This window comes from Xiphias gladius, chromosome 17 (assembly GCF_016859285.1).
Source record: "Xiphias gladius isolate SHS-SW01 ecotype Sanya breed wild chromosome 17, ASM1685928v1, whole genome shotgun sequence".
Classification (NCBI taxonomy): Eukaryota; Metazoa; Chordata; class Actinopteri; order Istiophoriformes; family Xiphiidae; genus Xiphias; species Xiphias gladius.
Window position 1 is genome coordinate 7,658,172 of NC_053416.1, and position 19,291 is coordinate 7,677,462.

Genomic DNA, 19,291 nt, shown 5'->3' on the forward strand with positions numbered 1-19,291 from the left:
TTCAACACGCTGTTTTTTTTCCCCGCCAAAAAAAATATGAAATACGATTAAAACTGAAGGTATAATTGGGGCTAATAATTGACAGGCATTCATACTAAACGACTAACATTCGCCGTAAATGACGACAGTAAGGCGCACTCGCCGTTCGAGCGTGTGTTCAAATCCGTTGGAGGTGGATAAGTGGGAGTCCTCTCTCAGGTAAACTTGAAGAAGCCTTTATTTTTATTATTTTTTTTTTTCTCTCCTAACAAAAGGTGCTTTTATTTTCTCCGCGGACCGCATGTTCTGTCTGCACGCTGGCGTGCGAAAATCCCGCTCGCTGAGATTTGCGGGCGGTGGGAAAATCAGTCCGAACGCGCCATGTGTTTTGGTTTGGTTTGTTTTGGTTTGGGCAAAAGGGGTAGATGCTGCTCGGGGACGTAACTGAAAGCGCATACCGATTCAAAAAGTTTGCCAAAATGTCATATACCACGGTGTCGACTGCAAAAACTTTCCCACTTAAAGCTTAAAACGTCAGCCTTTTTAGTGAGGTAAGCTGTGAACTTTAAATATTTCTCCACGGCGGGCATATTTAAATATCGTTTGTCTTCCAGGTTTGGGCTTTCTGAGAATCAACCAGATCTCAGTCGTGTCCGACTTTGCAGTCTGCAGCGCAAGAATGCAGTTGTATTTTGGATCAGTCTGCGCTTTCAGCTGCATTCAGTAGCAGTAATGCAACTTTTGACAAAAATTTACAGAAACGTGCGTAATGGTAACTATGCCTAGTGTACACAGAAACTGAATGCAGCTGAATGCAAAATTACATGATTGCAGCTGAAAACCCTGGCATGTCTGTGTTTACATGGAACGCATGTGCCAAGTATTTCAGCCTTCTTACTGCTGAACTCAAATCAGTGGTTGTGTCCGACTGTGTAGCTGTGGCTGGATTGTCACCATTTCAGTTGGCGGTATTTCGCCACCTCAGCAGTGTCATATTCAGAGGCGGCGTTTTCATCAAAGAGTGCGAGTCCTGAACATCCAAGGTCACCGTTCTCATCGCAGCCAGCAGGAAGCATGAACCGGGGCCTACGACGTGTTCAGGTTCATTCTGAGTATGAATGACTACACATCTGAATAGTTGGTGATGGACGACTTCTGCACACCACGGGAAGTTCAGAAGAGAGTGTATGTACCTCGTGAGTAGTGCAGACTGTACGGACCCCTCCTCAAGTCCGATCAGATCTAATCAGATTGCAGTGTCCTGCTGGGGTGTGGAATATTATTGTTCGATCATATAATCAGATATTCCCATTAGCTAAAGTCTGATCAGTTAGACCCACAAGGCCAAGTACTGCATGTGTGTGATGTTTTTTGTTGTTTTTTTTAATGTCAAGTTTTTTGTTCTGACTCGGATATCCTGTGTTTGAATGGAATACATATTTAAGAAACATATATGATATATTTGTTTGTTGTGGAACTATTTGTTTGGAGGGGAGGATGATGAGCTGTCAAAACATCTAGGGAGAGACCTCAAGTCACAGTAAGATGAGGACTGGGGTACACACACTACGTATGACTGCAATAACTGCGGGGCAGACCAAATCAGTGAAACGGCAAGAGCCCTGGGCAAGAGACTGAACGAACACAGACAGAGAAGGACCAAGGATCAAGTTCAGCACAGAGGCCACGAGATGACAACTGAGCCACCTCCATTTACTGCAGAAAATCTTTAGATGCTGTTGAAATCTCTGGAAGCTGGTAAACTGGCCATTTAGCTGCCCAGATTATTTTGTCTCATACACGAAATTTGCAAATTACATCTGCGAAAATTTGACAAATCAAACGTGAATATTTAAATGCATATTGAAGTCCATGTTCTTGAGATACTTCCTATGTGAGTTCCCCTGTTGGTGCTATACCAAGAATAGAGAGAGGGTGAGAGAGAGGGTGAGAGAGAGGGAGAGAGAGGGAGAGAGAGAGATATGCAGTAGAGTGACACCCGGCAAAGAGAATGGGAGCAGCGCTATTATGATGACTCAGAGTTACAAAGCAGACACTCAGGCACACCCCTGGGATTTCAGTGGTGGGTCTTCCCCCATAAAGAAGTATAAATGCAGAGGAAGATGTGGTAAGGCTGGAAAGAGAACTAAGGAAGACAACCTATGAAAAAAGGAATGTGGAGGGCTGTGGCATGCAAGCAAATGAGAAAATATATCTCGTAGAACCTCGATTCCAAGTGAACTATTTTTATAGATTCGATATTATGTCTAGACATGGAAAATATCAAAAACAGACAAGAGCCATTGAATTTTTTTTTTTTTAACAGTTTAAAATTGGCATGCATTAAAATAGTGACTAAATTTGGCATATTCACGACACAGCAGAACATTTTAATGAAGTAGTCAGATTGAAGTTTTTTGCCTGATCATTTTTCTCCTTGGCGATAAAGAGAATTACATAACTGGGAAAAGGTTCCGCAAAGATTTTTCATGGACCGTCTGGATCCCTCATTGTGGTATAGGAGAATTATTTGCTTTGAAGCAGAAAGAACAGATGAAAATATGACAGTTCCATCACCCTCTTGGAGGAAGTCTGAGAGTGCATTCAAAATGCAAAGCACAGCAACCGCATTCAGTGCACTGTGCAGCCTCCACTGAGTTTATTAACATACCAAAAGCTGGTCTCGTGGGTAGAGCGAGAAAAATGCCAATTATCTGCAGAAATAAAACCGTAATCAATGCTAATCCTGCTGCTAATGCAGTCGAGCATTTGCACACACACACACACACACACACACACACACACACACACACACACACAAACAGACATGCACATATAGGTGTACAGTACATGCATAATACATGTGCTCGTGTGCGCCTAACGGCCGTCTTTTTACTGGTCACTGGCCGCTGATAAACCACCTGTATTATTTCTCACTAGATCAACATTAATATTGACATAATCGCACACTGTCACCCTCAGGGAAAGGGCATAGACATCATGGTGAGGCGGTAAGAAGAAACAAAGCAACACGAGTATCATTGCTGGGTAGTGCACGGTGTGTAAATTGAATCCGTTGTCCACAGCTACTTACAAACGCATATCATATCACACACAGCTATTTATATGAAGGACATTCTGTTGCTACAAATACTCTGCAACACCCCCTCAGTAATCCTTTAGAGTTCCAAGTTGTTTGATTTTTTTTTTTGTGTGCAGCTTTTGATTCAGGGGTTTCATGTTTCTGTGCTTTGTATTTCTACTCGCCACATTATGTTATCCAGCATGGCTCACGTACAGTTGATGGCTTTAAAGCACCGTGTAGTTGACCTAAGAGAGATATCGGCGTTACATCAATGCCCGAGATACAGTTTGGATATCTTAAAAGCCTGAACTTTCCTTTCGTTCATTTCCTAACCTCACCTCTCTGCACACTGACCGTTGATATTGCCAGAAAAATCAAAATAATCGCTCTGCTTGATAAGCTGCGTGGTGCAAGCTTGTGTGACTTTGTAATAAACCTACCTCCCAGGTTTTCCTTCAGAGCTGAAATATATGCTTCTCCAGGCAGAGAGGTAGTTCATGATAAATGCCTTAATAAGGAGCCCCTAACCTCTCACCACTCTGTATTTTTAATAGGTGAGCGCTTGAGTTAAGACTGGATTTAAAGCTCCGGCTTATCTTATCACACTGTACCTGCAACACCATAAGGAAAAGGGTCATCAGGAGGGTAAAAAAAAAACAACATCACAGTTTCATAGACCTAATTTGTTGAAAGAAAAATCATTGTCCTTCACAAATATCAAGAATTGGTGTATTAATAGGATGAAAATCGAATACTGAAATTAACTAAACACTATACAGGGAAGCTGAAGAGAATTCAGTGTCTCTGTCACTGGTTCTTTCCCCTGGCCTGCCTGATGGCTCTTGGCATTCACTCTGTGTTATTGTCATATTTGGTTATGAATAGAAAATATGGCAAAGTCTCATCATTGTTTATCATTTCTTTGCCTCGTAATAGGGGCTCTTTTTATTCTAGCAGTGGGTGGGATACTACAGATGGACATAAATATTCTGTTATTCTGTTGGTTGTTAAAAGCACCAATGTAGTGCTCAATTGCAGTGTATCCCGAATAATAATGATATAATATAAACCAAATAATAGTATGGTCTCCGGTAATTAACCTTTTGAGGAGAGCTGACAAAAGCTCTATTAAACTCTGTGTTATGCAGTTACAAGGAGATTAATGTGCCGCAAATGATGTGATTAAAAACTTCACTAGATTAAGCTTACTGTTACTGAGGACATGGCTCCAGTCTATGTGCAGTAGGTCCAAAACAATAGATAATATACATGCAGTTTATACATTTGACACTATACCTATTTTCCTCTCGGTTCCTCATGTTGTCTCAGTCTTTGGGGTTCAGCTGAGAATAACAAATGATAAATCATTTTTCACAGGGATAAAAATATAACATGACAGATGCTTCTGAGGAAACTAAAGACTTTAGCACATATTGTTGGTCAGTTGTCTGAAAGGCTTGCATAACCATATCTAAAGAGGATTCTTCTCACGTCGCTGTGATAATGCCCATAATTTTTCTTTTTTTTTAATTCTCATGCAGTTTGCATTTGTATTATCTAGTTGACTTTACAATAGAAACATCTAATCCTCAAAAGTAACACTGAGAGAGAGAAGAGAATATGAAACTGTTAATACCAAAATTTTGGCACCAAATTCTTTGTCTGTTTGTCTGTCTGTTTATTCTTTGATCTGAAATTGTTTGACATAATGTAGTTTTGTTAGTTATGTACTGTATTCTATTTGGGCAAAGATCTTGTGGTTGTTATTGCTGACTTCAGACTATATTAAAATCTTATGTACAGTATTTGAGACTTTTGGCTGATTTTGTTTAAAAAGGTTGTTGTAAAAAAAAAAAACATAGGTACTGTATCCAAAAATTCTCACTACTGATAATTGGGTAGAAGAAAAAGTAGTGTTCCTGCATGCTAAACAGGTGGCCATGTTTGGTAAGGTCGGCCCTTAATTGATTATAAAACATGATGATGAATAATCATCTGTGAAAACTATTGCAAACCTTAGGAGACAACCGCCAGTGTCACTCTTCTAATGTTTACTTACTTTGCATAATCCCCAGCATACTGAGTTGTAATTAAATTTGAGCTGGGGAATAAAGTGTCTGGGCAGAGTTAATGTAGGGAGAGGGCATGATAAGCACAATAACAAAGCAGCTTTTCCAAAATGATCAAATGTCACTCAGGGGAACATTGTGAAATGACACAGCTACATGCCAGGTTGTTTGTGTACCATGAATAACTCCCAGGTACTGTATATCAAAGGCTACTGCTCCACGGTCTCTTAACACTATTAATATTATTGATAGATCTATTTAACCTTCAGGTTCTTAATGTATTCCCGAGATGCTTTTCGGGAGACAAGTCATTATCCTGGTGGTACACTGAGCCCAAACAAAATGATTCACAGATGCGAGTGAGAGGCTGAAGAAATATATTATTAAAACACAAACACACACACACACACACACACACAAGTTGCCAAAATCTAATGATGCATGACAGAATAATGAAGTGAGGTGCATGCACTATGGGTTTAGGAAATGTAAAGCCATTGGAGAGAAGACAAACATGTTTTATGTATTTGATATATGCATTCAAACATCATTTTGCATAAGTAATGTACTGCATTCCTCTTGGTGTTTGACAATACTTCAACCTAAAAAATGTATTTTTATGTCTCTCAGCATGACTCCTACTTCTCATGCACAATGCATATTTATAATCTGCAGTCAATATCATTTCTACCAACAGACTGCTGCTCAGGTAGGTGCGTGAATACCTGGAAGTAACGAGAAGATTGATAGAGAGCAGTCTGTAGCTTATGCAGTGTTTAGTGTTAGGAGAGAAGATGAAGTGTGTGTGTGTGTGTGTGTGTGTGTGTGTGTGTGTGTGTGTGTGTGTGTGTGTGTGTGTGTGTGTGTGTGTGTGTGTGTGTGTGAGAAGTCCTGGTGATAAATGGACGCGTCAGACTGATAATTAGCAGCAGCCTCTATTTCAGCTTCGTTGCAGTGGGTTTTTACACAATTTGACAAAAGATGTTAAAATCATAAAAGTGTAAAATATTCACAAAACTTTCATACAGGTTATATATATATATTTTTTAATGTATATTTAGTATGATAGTTTAGTAACACAAACATTGTATGTTTGGAAAAAAAAATTTTCACTGAAGAAAATATGATTGTTATATGGAAATTTTTGCTTCTTTTCCTCTGTCTTTTTAAAAATTTCCTCCTCATGCGCTGCCACGGCTTTCCACATTTAGCACCACTCTCCTCCCCTGCCTCTGTTCATCTTCAGCATCCTGCATCCAATTTGTCATTTACAGTCTTTCTGTCACCCTTGTCCTTCCTCAAAGAGATAGGAATCCAATGTGCTGTCGACATTTAAAGCAGCCTCCCAGCGCAATTAAGCATTATAGCATTAAGGTGGCTTTACTGGTGGCCTCCTCCTCCTCAAATTCTCCCAAGGTCAACCGAAAGCACCACCAGTTGCAGAATCGATAAAAACAAGATCATTATATGTGGCAGATACATCTAAGAGGTTTTGAGAAGCAGTGGCAACTCACAAATTGGTCATTATCATTACCAGCCTTTTAAACTATAAACCCCTCCAGTGTGTTTGCGCAGCTACGTACCCCTCATGGTTTTTCCCCCAAAAAGCATGTGCATAGATACTTTGTGTATGTGTGTGTGTGTGTGTGTGTGTGTGTGTGTGTGTGTGTGTGTGTGTGTAAGCATGAGCAGTGCATATATTTGTGCCTCAGCTGTCTGCACTACTGAAGATGAGGCCTAAAGCACTAATTAGAGTGTCTGTGATTACAGCTCAGTACCCTTCGTCTGCCATCACACACACACACACTTCCAGACATGGCCAACTGCGGTATATTGAGAAGAGAAAAATCGGTGTTTATGCCAGAAAACACTGTACCACCGTTAGTCTGGAATGCGCATGATTGGCATCTCTAACAAGGTTTGGAGGTATTTTGAAGCCAAAGCTGTAAAATTTTCCAGTTTATATGCTGCGTTTTGAAAGGCACCCATACTGTAAGACCAAGGGTTGCAGAATTTCACCTACAAAGAAAAAACACAGAAAATCAATGCAAGTTTTGCATAGTTCGCACCACCAGTAGTTTTTTCCTCACTTGATTTGAGAGTGGACGAGCCTTGGTGAAATCAATACTAACCTGCTTAGTGGGTATCATTTGTAATGAGGCACAGAGCTTTTCTAGTTTCGTGTTTTAAGATAGCTTTGTCCAATCAGGGAAATCTAAGTTCCGCATAGTTTACTGGCCACAGCCATACGCGTAACTAAACCTGTCAAATATGTTCTGTAAAATGACTTCTAATTATATGACTAACTTTAGAGGCAAAAGAAAAGGGCAATCTCCTCTGCAGGATGTCCGTGACATTTGAAAGTGAAAATAGATTGATTTAAAAAAATTACCTTTTTAACTAAATCTCCCTCTTTAAACTTGCCAGGACGTCTTAGTCAAACACATAATAACTTTGTTGAAGCATTTGCTTAACAAATAGAGCATTACTGAACAGCTCTGAAAAAAATCTGCAGGTTTCTAAGTGGAAGTTTGAGTCTAGTTAAAAAAAGATGGCAATTGGCAAAAAAGGAGAGGAAAAAAATTATTCCACTATGGATTATTAGAATTAGATAAGAACGTAATAGGATTTACATGCCTAAAACATTGTGGTAATTCAAACTGTTTGGTGTTGTGCATATTGGGTTCGTCTACGTTAAGAAATCAGACTGACCTGATGAAACTGGACCTCGTGTACATTTACAGTGTATTACTTTGCAAGCTCAACCAGCCATCGAGGGCTGAGAACAGATTAATTCAGCCTGGACGACACATAATGGTCTTTGTGGCAAATAATGTGCATTTGTTGCAGCAGCAAAGAATATAAAAATGTAAACATTACAGGTCCGCATTGTTATTTAATAAGAAAATCCTATTGGCTTTCACAGATATCTTACTATTGACGAATTTATATACTAACACATACTTGAAGTAAAGAGAGCTATAAATTCAGAGGATACATGCATAATGCAGAGACATTATTCCCAACCTCGAAGGACATACACACAGAAATGTGTCCAGGCATGCAAATGTGCACTAACTGTGACATTAATAAGATTTAAAAATGGATGCAATACGTGCAGAGAACTTTGTCGTGATGAAATAATGCATATTGTTGGATATCCAATTTATCAAATTAGATTTCTAGATAGGAATAAAATGTTTTGTGAAAGGGGTCTTAAATCGGAAGTATGGGCCTGCAGAGAAATTATGTAGGCGTCTTGTGCTCACTGTCAGATTCTCAGTCCAGTTTGATCTTATGGCTAAGTGGCTGTGTTAAGCTTTAATCCGTCTGGCGGTAATATTTCTCCATCCCCTGCCATGTAAACACCAGCCAATCATTGCAGATGGCCAATGTCCTGTCTCACACACTGAAAATATCTCATGTTCACACACAGTCACACAGACACACACACACACACACACACATACACACACACATACACACACACTTGAAATATAGGCACATGCCTATCTAAAACTCATTAGCTTGAGAAATAATTTCCATGTTGCTGTCTTGCTCTTTATTAGTTTCATGGGTGTTAGTCTGTTTGTTGCCCCCCCGTTACTCTTGGCTGTTCACTTGCTGGAGCCTTATTACACAGCCATAGTGCTTGAATGCACAGATATGTATCCTGAATGTATATGGATTGTGTGCAGCATACTGCCCACTATATATTTTCATTGACGTAGATTACTGTTGTCCTCTTTCAATATTTGCTGTGTGGTTCATTAATATGTTTCTGCACCAGTTAATGTGGTTCTTGTAGGGCACCTTGCACCAAATTGACAGATGGGGGGGAAAGGACTTGTTAGAGCCTGTCATCGAACATAACACTTGCCAGTAGTTAACGTGTCAGAGCTACCGATTTCCAGGTGAGAGAGGCTTAAATTGTCCTGTCAGCTGTAGATGGATGGGGCCCACGGAGGTGCGAAGGGGGGGACTTGTCTTTAGGCCTTGGCTTCCAACAGACTTATTTGTTTTATTGTGAATTCAGCATTGTGAATGGCGGTTCGAGTACTGGTATGATGAATTGTAATTTATCGGACAGATTTAGAATCCTAGAAAAGCAGGGCTCATCTTTTCCAGCTAATAAAGGAGATGAAACAGAGATGAAAGGCAGGGTCAAGCATGCAACACAGTAGTGCTGAGTGCACACCAACACATTGTGGTGCAAATTATTACTTAAAAGTACACAAAGCATAAAGAGCATCAAACTACAAACGGTTCTATGGCTGTACCTCACTCACAAAAATAAAAAAGAAATAATTTTGAAAAAAGTACTTTATTGGACCCTACTGCTGGACAAAATTGAAATTATAGGAGATAGCTGACACCCTTGTCCAGAATGGGGGTCACTGCAATAGTAGATATGTAGGAAGTTTAAATCTCAAGTTCACCAACATTACGAGCTGAGGTGCAAGGGTCCCAATGGCACAAGCCTGACAGTTTTTTCTGCGTCATATCTTGATTGGCTGGGGAAAGTTTAAAAAAAAAAAGACCCAAAGAAAAGTTTAGAGATTATAAAGGACGATTCCTGAGTAGTTCCCAAGGACAGGGTAGAGTACAAATCACAAACTCCTTTATGAGGGATCAGCTGTTGGCTTGTTAGCTATTCATGTATTAACAGCTAGTTCCTCATTTGTTCCTTCCTCGTTTCCCCTTTTTTCCTTTTCAGAAAGAGTAGAGATGAAGGATTTGGGTGCTGATGTGATTCAGTGAAAGAGGAGGATTTTCTCACAGAGATAAGGAGAGATTTTAAATTGGCAATTTAACATTATATAATATAGTAGATCCCTGCTTTAATTATTTTCCACGCAACCTAAAGGGGATGAAATGTATGCATATTTTTTAACCAGACACAGGGAGCATGCCTCCACATTAGCTACTTGCTCTATTTCAAGTGCATTTCCAAAGAAAACACTTCCGTAAATCACAGGTCCTGTTCATTTTATACAAAAACCATATAAAAAACTTACTGAAGAAAGTTTCAAGTTGAAATGCTGTTTGTTCCTCAAAATAACATTCTCAACACTGATCCTCCAAGCCGCAGGTCCTTCTTCATTGGCCAGTCTTGCTTCTAGTTCACCCTGTCAGTGCAAGTGCTGGTAAGTAAACAGCATTCAATCAGTTTTCATGCATTGCACTTGTTTTGTGTGTCCCGTGGGTGCATACCAAGTCGTGACCTAAAGCAGGAAAAGAATGATAAGATACTTTTGCTAAACCTTAACCATATTAGTAAGAGAGAGAGGGAGATGGAGATGGTGAGTGAATGAAAAACAGTAAAGGCTGTGTGGCTGGTGAAGATCAGCCTGCTGTTTTTGGCACCAGGGTGTCGGCACAGAGTGTACTCAGGGTCTCCTTCAGCAATCAGAGAGATAATGGATGAATGGCTGGGAAATTGTAGGCATTACACAGAAGTGATGGAGGTCTGACTTAGAATGCGCCTGTCTCTCACACACATTGGCCCACGCTCGCACACGTATGCAGCCACACACACAGAGGGCTAGTGGGGTTTCATGCAGCTTTGGTTGCCGGAGGAAAATGTGATCTTTCAGAGACAATTGGGCATTGGGTTTGTCGCAGCACATGGTGCATGGCAGCATTTTGCACTGCCAAAGTGGCGTTTTGGTTGGATGCACGCACGTGTTTGTTGATAGCCTGACAGTCTACGATTCGTGCTCGCAACGCCCACCCGCTCATTAAGACAGCAGTCAGTCAGGGTCTGTGCCATTTGCATGCCTTTTAGCATGTAACGTATGTGTAACCAGATCCTTTTAAAAAGTTTGTGATGATACCGTATGTTACCCAATTTAAATTGGATATCAACATAGCTTTAAGCGAGAAATAAAACTATCTACTCATTCTGATTACACATGGTTGTGAGAAGGAATGTCAACTTTCGATCTATCATTATGCAACATGTTATGCCCTATGTTGCATATACGTATTGCAGGAATTGGCAATAGTGAAGGTGCCGGCACCCTGTACTCCTTGGAGACTTCGTGGCAGAGGCACACTTCCAAAGCTGCCACTGCGGTCCACCACTGCATCTGTTTGACTGTAATATAAACCAACCATTTCTTTACTCTGGGCAACTGTTCTCCTAGGAGCAGAGTTACTCACTAAACAGTTGTGTTACCTTATCTCCCCCTAAACTAATTACAATTTAGTTGTCATTTATTAGCCTGTGGTGTTTCTGCTCATCCAGCACAAGGGTATCAGGTTCCTCTTGTGGGCAGCTTTTGCGGAAGGATCTTTCCTTTTAAATGCACCCCTGTGAGAGACAATAGGCAATTCAATGGCCGGGATGCAAACCCCTGGCACACCTGAAGACGTGTTCCTCCTAATCCCGCCTCTGCCAGGAAAGTGCTAAAACCCAGGCATTGTTTCTCTCCATTGATGCACAAGAGTAGAGCCCATAGAGTCTACGGAAATAAAGTTTTACCAATTTGTGTCTTTGAGGTATTATGAATAACGAATAACATTTTCTTCATCAGCAACAAGCTACCTACATTTAAATGACAGGTGATACTTTTTAAATGGGTATCATTCGTCAGTTCTCTAAAACAAAAACAGCATTTTTTTTCTTCATAACTTTTGCACAGTAGCTGCAGTTTTTATTATTACATTGTCCCCCCAGCTGGCTTATTAATAAACTCTATTACTGAAAGCCACAGTCAATTATTACAATACTTTGGCCTTAATGATAACAAATCCTTCCTCTTTTGCTTCAGCAGTGATATGCAGGAAGGCCGTGCTGAACTTGTTAAGTCAATATTGGTTTAGGTTATTAACTTTATTACGCAGTAAAGACGAGGTGTTTTATTCTCAGTGGGAGATTGTGCTGATCTAATTTAAGCTGTCAGGTCTGGAATGATGAGTCACAACATTGTGCTTGTAGAGATCAAAGAGCCATCTGTGTGATTCTTTTGCAGCTGTGCATTCACATTATTTGCAAGTTTCAGATGGTTATTCAAGTAGCTGCCGCCTTGTGCACCCGTCTGTCAAGCTACCTGCCCGTCTACTTGTTGATCATGATTTTTTTCCTCACATGCATGATCAGCACAGCGGCGGTGTGAAATATTTGAGGCCCCTGCTTGTTTCATAGCACTTCCTAGCTAGCTTGCTTTGTTACTAATCGGTTATGCTCATGCTTTTCATCTTGTTGACAGCTACTGTCTTTGTCTTTGTTTCAGTCCATTGTCTTTTTTAGGCCACTAACTGCTTATTTTAATTCACTGCTCTGCATGTTTGTGCAATGCCTGTCCTCCCGCCTGTTTAACATATTTCTGTATAAACATGTTTTGTTTCTTTCAAGAGCCACACGCAGTGACTGTGACAACTTATAAAAGCTTAAGAGATACCTAATGCCCTGGGGCCTTCTTGTTTTTGTCAGCCATCTTTTGTTCACATTGTAAGAGTGCCTGAGTTCAGTGTTTGTCCTTTGTTCAATACAGAAAAGGCCCTGATGGTGCAAACGTAATGATTGCTCTGACATAATGTGCTTCTTTATGTCGTGAGTCCTGTGGGGAGACTAATAACCAGTTGAGAGAAACCAGATATCAGGGAGTGTGTGTGTGTGTGTGTGTGTGTGTGTGTGTGTGTGTGTGTGTGTGTGTGTGTGTGTGTGTGTGTGTGTGTGTGTGGTGTGTGGTGTGTGGTGTGTGGTGTGTGGTGTGTGTGTTCGTGCGTACCCATAAGTGTTGGAGTAGAGGTTAATGGATATTGCAGTAGATAATTTAGCTATAGAGAGGCAGGGGGCAATATAGATTTGTGAACAAAGCTCATTTACCATCCTTAATCCCTTATAGATAGGCTCCCTTCATCTCCAGCTCTATAAAGTAATAAATCATCATACAACCGCTATGCATGGTTTCACCAGAGATAGGTCAAACCTGGTCGATACCACAATGTCTGCAATAATCTACCACACTGAGCACCCATAACACTGGGAGGGATCATGCACTTAAGACATCTTAAAGATTAGACACCGGCCATCTATGGACATTATCCATCGCATACCTGGTAACCATGGAGACAAGTTTTGGCTCGTTGTCTGAGGATGAATAAAGTTTCCCGTACATTCAGTGGCCACCCAGTGAGATTAAACAGAGAACAGGGCAGGGAGAGAGAAGCTTATCGGAAAATGTTGAAAGAATGGGTAGAGTCAGACAGTTTGACCAAATCAAGGAGGTACACCTGTTCAGTATATACCGAAGCACACTCTCACTATTCTGAACCTCGGTGGAATAGAGGTCACGCACACTAATTAAATATTTTGACGATTAGCTAACGTCAAGTCTTACCCGCAGGTTAATAAGTGTCACGTAAAAATCCTCTGAATTAATTTGCTGTTAATCACACACTCGTATTATTTCACTGCACGTACAGTGGAAGAAACATCAGTCCTTTTTGTAAAAATCAGTAGCTTTTATCCTGGAAAAGAAAACGGTTTCACGTAAAGGTCAACTGAAAGAGATTATGTAAAAAGGTCTTTTTAGTTTTTATTATGTTTCCACAGGGTCAACATTGCACAGCTGAATGTGCTGACATTTAAAACTCATAGAGGGACACATGGAACCACAATGTACGTGTAGTACATGTATTATGTATCCATTTTGTAAGCCTTTGTACTGTATATGCACAGGACACTCAATCAATAATAAGTGAATGATAATACAGAAACAGCAGTGACAAATAGTACTGTTATTCACAAATAAACTGCAAATAAACAGTATTTTTGCTGCGCCATAATAGAAAATGTCTTTTGGAAGCTAAATTGCTTCTTTTTTTTTGTCGCTGCCAATTATTTTATTCGCTTCAGATGTCTCAGATACAGATCCAAGCTTCTGTGGGGAAGAGTGTGAGACTGTCAGGGTGCCGTCAAATTGTGTTGACCACGGCTGATATTTACACTTCTGTGGCTCTGTTTTATTGAAATTAGTGGTGAATGATGCAATGCACAGCCAGTAGTACTGCAAATTGACAGGCTGCGGTAACACACTTTGGGCAGTTTTGTGGTGCTGTAGTAGTTGTGTGGGGCTGATTCACCCCTGATGGAAAATGGTAGAATTAAGGGAAATACTTTATAAATATGTGTTGTAGAGACTGGTGTATACTGCAGTACTGTACTTAATTATGGCCATGTCAGTAAATAAGATTTATACGTGAATTTGATTTGGATTAAATCACCAGTTTTCACTTCCCATAGATGCAACATTAAACCACGAGACAGCAGCCAAGAGAGGATTGTTAATACAGCTTCTCACATGAAGAAACTGACACAGCTTTGTGCAAAAGAAGCAGAATTAGAAGTGTATGTAAGCCACTTTTGGGTAAAGTTGTTTACAGTAGCAGTAGATAAAAGGGTAGATATGTACCTGTGCATATGGATGCAAATAGAACGAATGTGAAATATGTGAAAAGTTGGAAGTGTCTTTAAATTGAGCCTGGATTGACCTCATCTGAAGATTTACATTTTCATTTTCATAATATCTAATATGTGGATCTTAAAATGCATTTCCAGAGAATCAAGAACCGTTATCACCTATGTTCTACTGAAGCTACTTTCACAAAGAGAGTGTAGGTTGAAGGCAGTGCAGAGGTTCGGTGCTGTATAACCATATCAGGCCTCATCTACTCACCCACTGGAATTGGTTACGTGTCCAGTGAGTCAGAAGTTTGTCAGGGTTATTAAGTAATGTGTTTTGACCATCTAAAGGTGTTGATGATGCATGGACTGAGCAGTTTATAAAAAAGCTCCAGGGTTCCCTGTCTTGTCCCCTAAACTAAAAACGGTGAATAACTGTATTGAAACACTCCCACCTGTTTTACTCTATGATTAAATATAAAATATAATCTTGAATGCTATACATAGTGCTTGTAAAATGAAAATCTGCAAAATCTAAAGAAACGTACACAATACACAAAACAACATACACAAGCCTGGCCTGCCCATGGTCCTGGCCGCACTCCACATTCACACAAACTCATTGCATCTCTTTTCTTTACAAAATAACCCCTTTCACCTTTTCTCTTCAGCATACAGTCTGATGGATCCAAGAAGATGTAAAAAAGCAATACACCCTGTGATTGCTGCAGTGATTTTCATTTTCTGTTCTGCTAGAAATTATAACACCCGTCACCTACCCTTACGCTGGCACTAAATGCCCAAATGGGGCTCGATGACACCTACATTTACAGTATATTTCAATTCATAATGTTAAAATTGTTGAATTTGAGGGGTGTGTTTGAATGTAATTTCCATCTATTATGTACTTACCACACATGCATGCGCATACACGTGCACACACACACACACACACACACACCCTGCCTTTTGAGAGGTAAGATTTAGAGCAAGTCTATTTCTGGTCACGATCAGAGTCCTGTTCAGTCTGATAACTATTGCCCCGTTGACATTATTAGTGATAATAAATATATCATTGCCACTCAAACATGAGAAGCATTGACACGAAAGACGTGTGAAATATATGCACACAAAAAAAAAACATTTAAAGATTTAAGCAGCACATTCGAGTGACGTAAATTATCCTTGATGTGATCCAGCGGTGGCAGGCAACAGAGGGGAACATTATAGGGTCCTCAGGGACTTGACAGACAAACGTGATTAATACAGCTCACACCTGCTCCCTTCAGAATGAAGAAAATTATGACTGTTTGTAGAGTGAATGCTCCTCTAAAATTGTTGCTATTTTCCCCTTTATAATGTTCACCTGTTGATGTTTGCAGAATTCTCGATATTGAGTCAGCCATGATGGATACGATGGATTTTTGGGTCTCTGGTATCAGCTATAAAGTGTCACCGGCTGAATATTTATCAGCACATTTCAAAAACTATATTCTGTAAAACACCCTATAACATTAGTCTTCCACGGGGGTCAGCTGATGTTCAACGAAGAGACTTCATTAAAGGGCACCTTACCAATTGCAATGCCAAAGCAGGAACTGATACCATCTTAAGCTACAGTTGTTTTAACAAATCGTCGCACTTATGATGAAATGCATCAGTTCTAGTCGAATACTGACTCTAAAAGCGCCAATCTCAAAGATTTTCACTTAAATAAATGTCTGTAAAGTCACTATCTAATGCCAAATGAGGTAACACAATGGTGACTGAGCCCATGGCCCACTGATGAAACTATTGCAATATTTATATTTTTGCAGTATTACGAACTGGGTGTCTGTTGTGACATTCCTGGGAAAAATGCTGTACTAAATTACTGCTAATGCAAACCAAACATTTCCCTACTGCTGCAGATTCACATTAAAAACATTAAAAACAGCGAGTTGACTTTTACTTTTAAGTAGACACAGGAAATGCAATGTGTTTGTCAGTGAGCTTAGCTCTTACTACTTATCGTTCATCAAAAATGCGTCTACAAAAGGCAAAAGACAGCGGTCATTTTCGGGCACTTTGTGACAGCGGATCAGTTTGAAATATTGCAGAGATTTGCTGTTTTGCTGAAGAAGGAGCAGCCACAGTGAGCTGTTAGATGAAGACCTGCAGACGACAGGCTGCACACCTCCAGCTTCTCAGCGAGGTAACCAACTCCTTTTACTCTGCCCTGCTGTTCGCAAACTCATGCCGTGTGCAGCAGAAAGTCTGATCACGGTTGCTCACAGAATGAAAAAGGTCAGGTATTGCCTGATTTCTTTATTAAAACAACAATAGTTTGATTTGCTGCCCCAAGAATTCTGTGACCTATAGTATTAAACCACATTTGCCGTTACCACCAGTAACTACAGGTGTTGCCAGTTCACTGAAATCTTGCAGATTGCCACTCTAACTACTTGGCCTTTTGAAATGTTATGTGTAAAATTGGTCTCAAAATACAGTACTTAGTTTCAAACTTGGATGATGAAGTTTTCTCGTCTTCTTGAATCTCTGCTTAAGCCTTTTTGCCGTCCTCCTTTACTTTTTTCCAACTTGTGACTCAACTGGGAAGGAAACAGAATCTTTCCACGGATCAAGATGGGTATGGAATGGTGAAAAAAAACAAAAACCCTTTGATTAAATCCAATATTTATTGACATAACATAAATTACATGGACAACCTCCAGCAACCTCTTAATATTTAAAGGATTTCCAACAGTTTAAATAGCCCTTTCATCATTTATCATATACTCGCTAAGCCATTTGCAGAGGAGTAATAGACACAGTTCCTTGAGCTCCTCTGGGCCTTCAAAGATTTCAGCTTGAAGTACAAAAATAAGCCTTTTTAGCCATGCTAGTGGGCGGCGTTGTCGGTTTGTCAGTCAGCAGGTTGGTCCACCCCTTGGCCGGGCTGAAATATCCCAACAACTACAGGACGCATTGCTATGAAATTTAGCTGCAGATATTAATGATCCCCAGAGGATGAAAAATTTGGGTGATCCCTGACTTTTCATCCAGCGCCACCATCATGTCAAAAATTTTATTTTGTCCAACACTTCAGTTTAGGACCAAATTCCTGCAAAATAATGACATCCCATAGGCCTCTGATTTACTTTGTGTTTTGTGCCGATTAGCAAATATTAGCATGCTAACACACTAAACTAAGATGGTGAAAATGCTAACATTTTTACCTACTAAATATTAGCATGTTGACATAGTCATTGTGTCCAAAAGTATAGCTGTACAGAATCATATGCATGGCTGTAAACTCTTATTTGATATATTGTGTGATATGAGGGGAGACAGACAGAATTGCTTGTTTAATGAAACACAATCAATGCTCACTTGGCAGAAAGTAGAAAAAAAGAAAAAGAAAAAAAAAAACCCCAATAGAATTAAAACAGCTCCTCTATGTAATTCATTAAGAAACTTCTAACTTTCTTTACAGAGTTTAAAGAGTTTATCCCCAAACTCCCCGTTTATCCCAGTGTAAGTGTATCATTACAGAGAGCAAAGGTTCATTTTCACTTCTACAGGAAGTAAACCAATTAAATTCAGTGGCTGCTTGACACTTCTCCTGATATCATACTGCATGCACTGTCAGATTGGCTCAGCTGAATGTATCCTCTGGGAGGACTTTTCTTCCCAGTACATATCTAAAATTATGGGTATTCTCTAAAGCAATTATAGCAATTGGGAATGACTCGGAGTATATTAGCTATTTTTAATAGGACTAGAATATCTTATGAATATAAAACTTATCTTCTGATTAGACAGTTCTTTGAACGGAGTGTCAGAGGTTTCTGGAGCACCGTGTTTATTCATGCGAAACGGAGAGATATTTTCATGGATATCTCACAACTAAAGCACTGTTAACACACACAAGTACACAAAGACAGAAAAACATAATGATCTCTTATAAAATTCAATGGTCACATTGATTTCCTGCAGTTTCAAACAATAGGCCTTAGTGTTGTTGAGTTAAAAGATGCTGCGGCCGGATGGAGAGTAAATCTAATTCAAGCCATTACTTCCTCACGAGGTTTTTATTCTTCAGACGAAGAAGGGGGTGTTTTCCAAATGGATGGACTCAAGTTACATGCAGCCAGTCATTTGTAATGCCATAATGATGTTAGAGAACAGCAGGGGAGATCAAATGTGTCCAGCAAGTAGCTTATATTCTCATTTAGCTTTTTCAAAAACCTGATCCATGAACACACCAACTTTGAAAAAAAACTGCCTAAGTCTTTTCTTTAATAGTTCAATCATTTACTTAAAAAACAGCTGCTCTTTGGTGCATGAAAAGACAGACTTTTACTTTGATTTTTTTGTTTTGTTTTTAAAGCCTCTCTTTACTAAGCAGGCAGATATCTCTCAGTCCGCTTCGAATCATTTTGTTCCCACTTATCCGCAAAGCCCCGAACGGTAAAATACTGGACTGTATTTTTAATAGTTGTAATAACAAATGAATTTACTAATTCATAGATATACAGTATCAAACTTCATGGCGAATTGTAACTGCGCAGAAAGAAGCAAGTGACAAGAGCTGTTACTGTAAATCAAAAGTGGCGTGGCCAAGCTAAGAGCTGGTGTACAGTAGCCCACTTACACAAAATTGTAATGATCCAAGTGTTGCAAGCTCTGGGAAACATCTGATGGTTTTACAGTTCCCAGTGTGCTCTCCTTAAAGTATTTCAAAAGATGATTAAGTCATTTATA

At 39.8% G+C, this 19,291-nt stretch overlaps 1 protein-coding gene across 1 annotated transcript in view; it reads left to right on the top strand.

Annotated features, from left to right (window-relative positions):
• The first annotated feature begins 137 nt into the window (after positions 1-137).
• trpc4a (transient receptor potential cation channel, subfamily C, member 4a) overlaps positions 138-19,291 on the top strand; it is a 68,395-nt gene continuing 49,241 nt past the window's right edge. The window contains exon 1 of the mRNA XM_040149801.1: positions 138-198. The gene's annotated coding sequence lies outside the window, so the exon portion shown is untranslated. The remainder of the gene's footprint in view (positions 199-19,291) is intronic.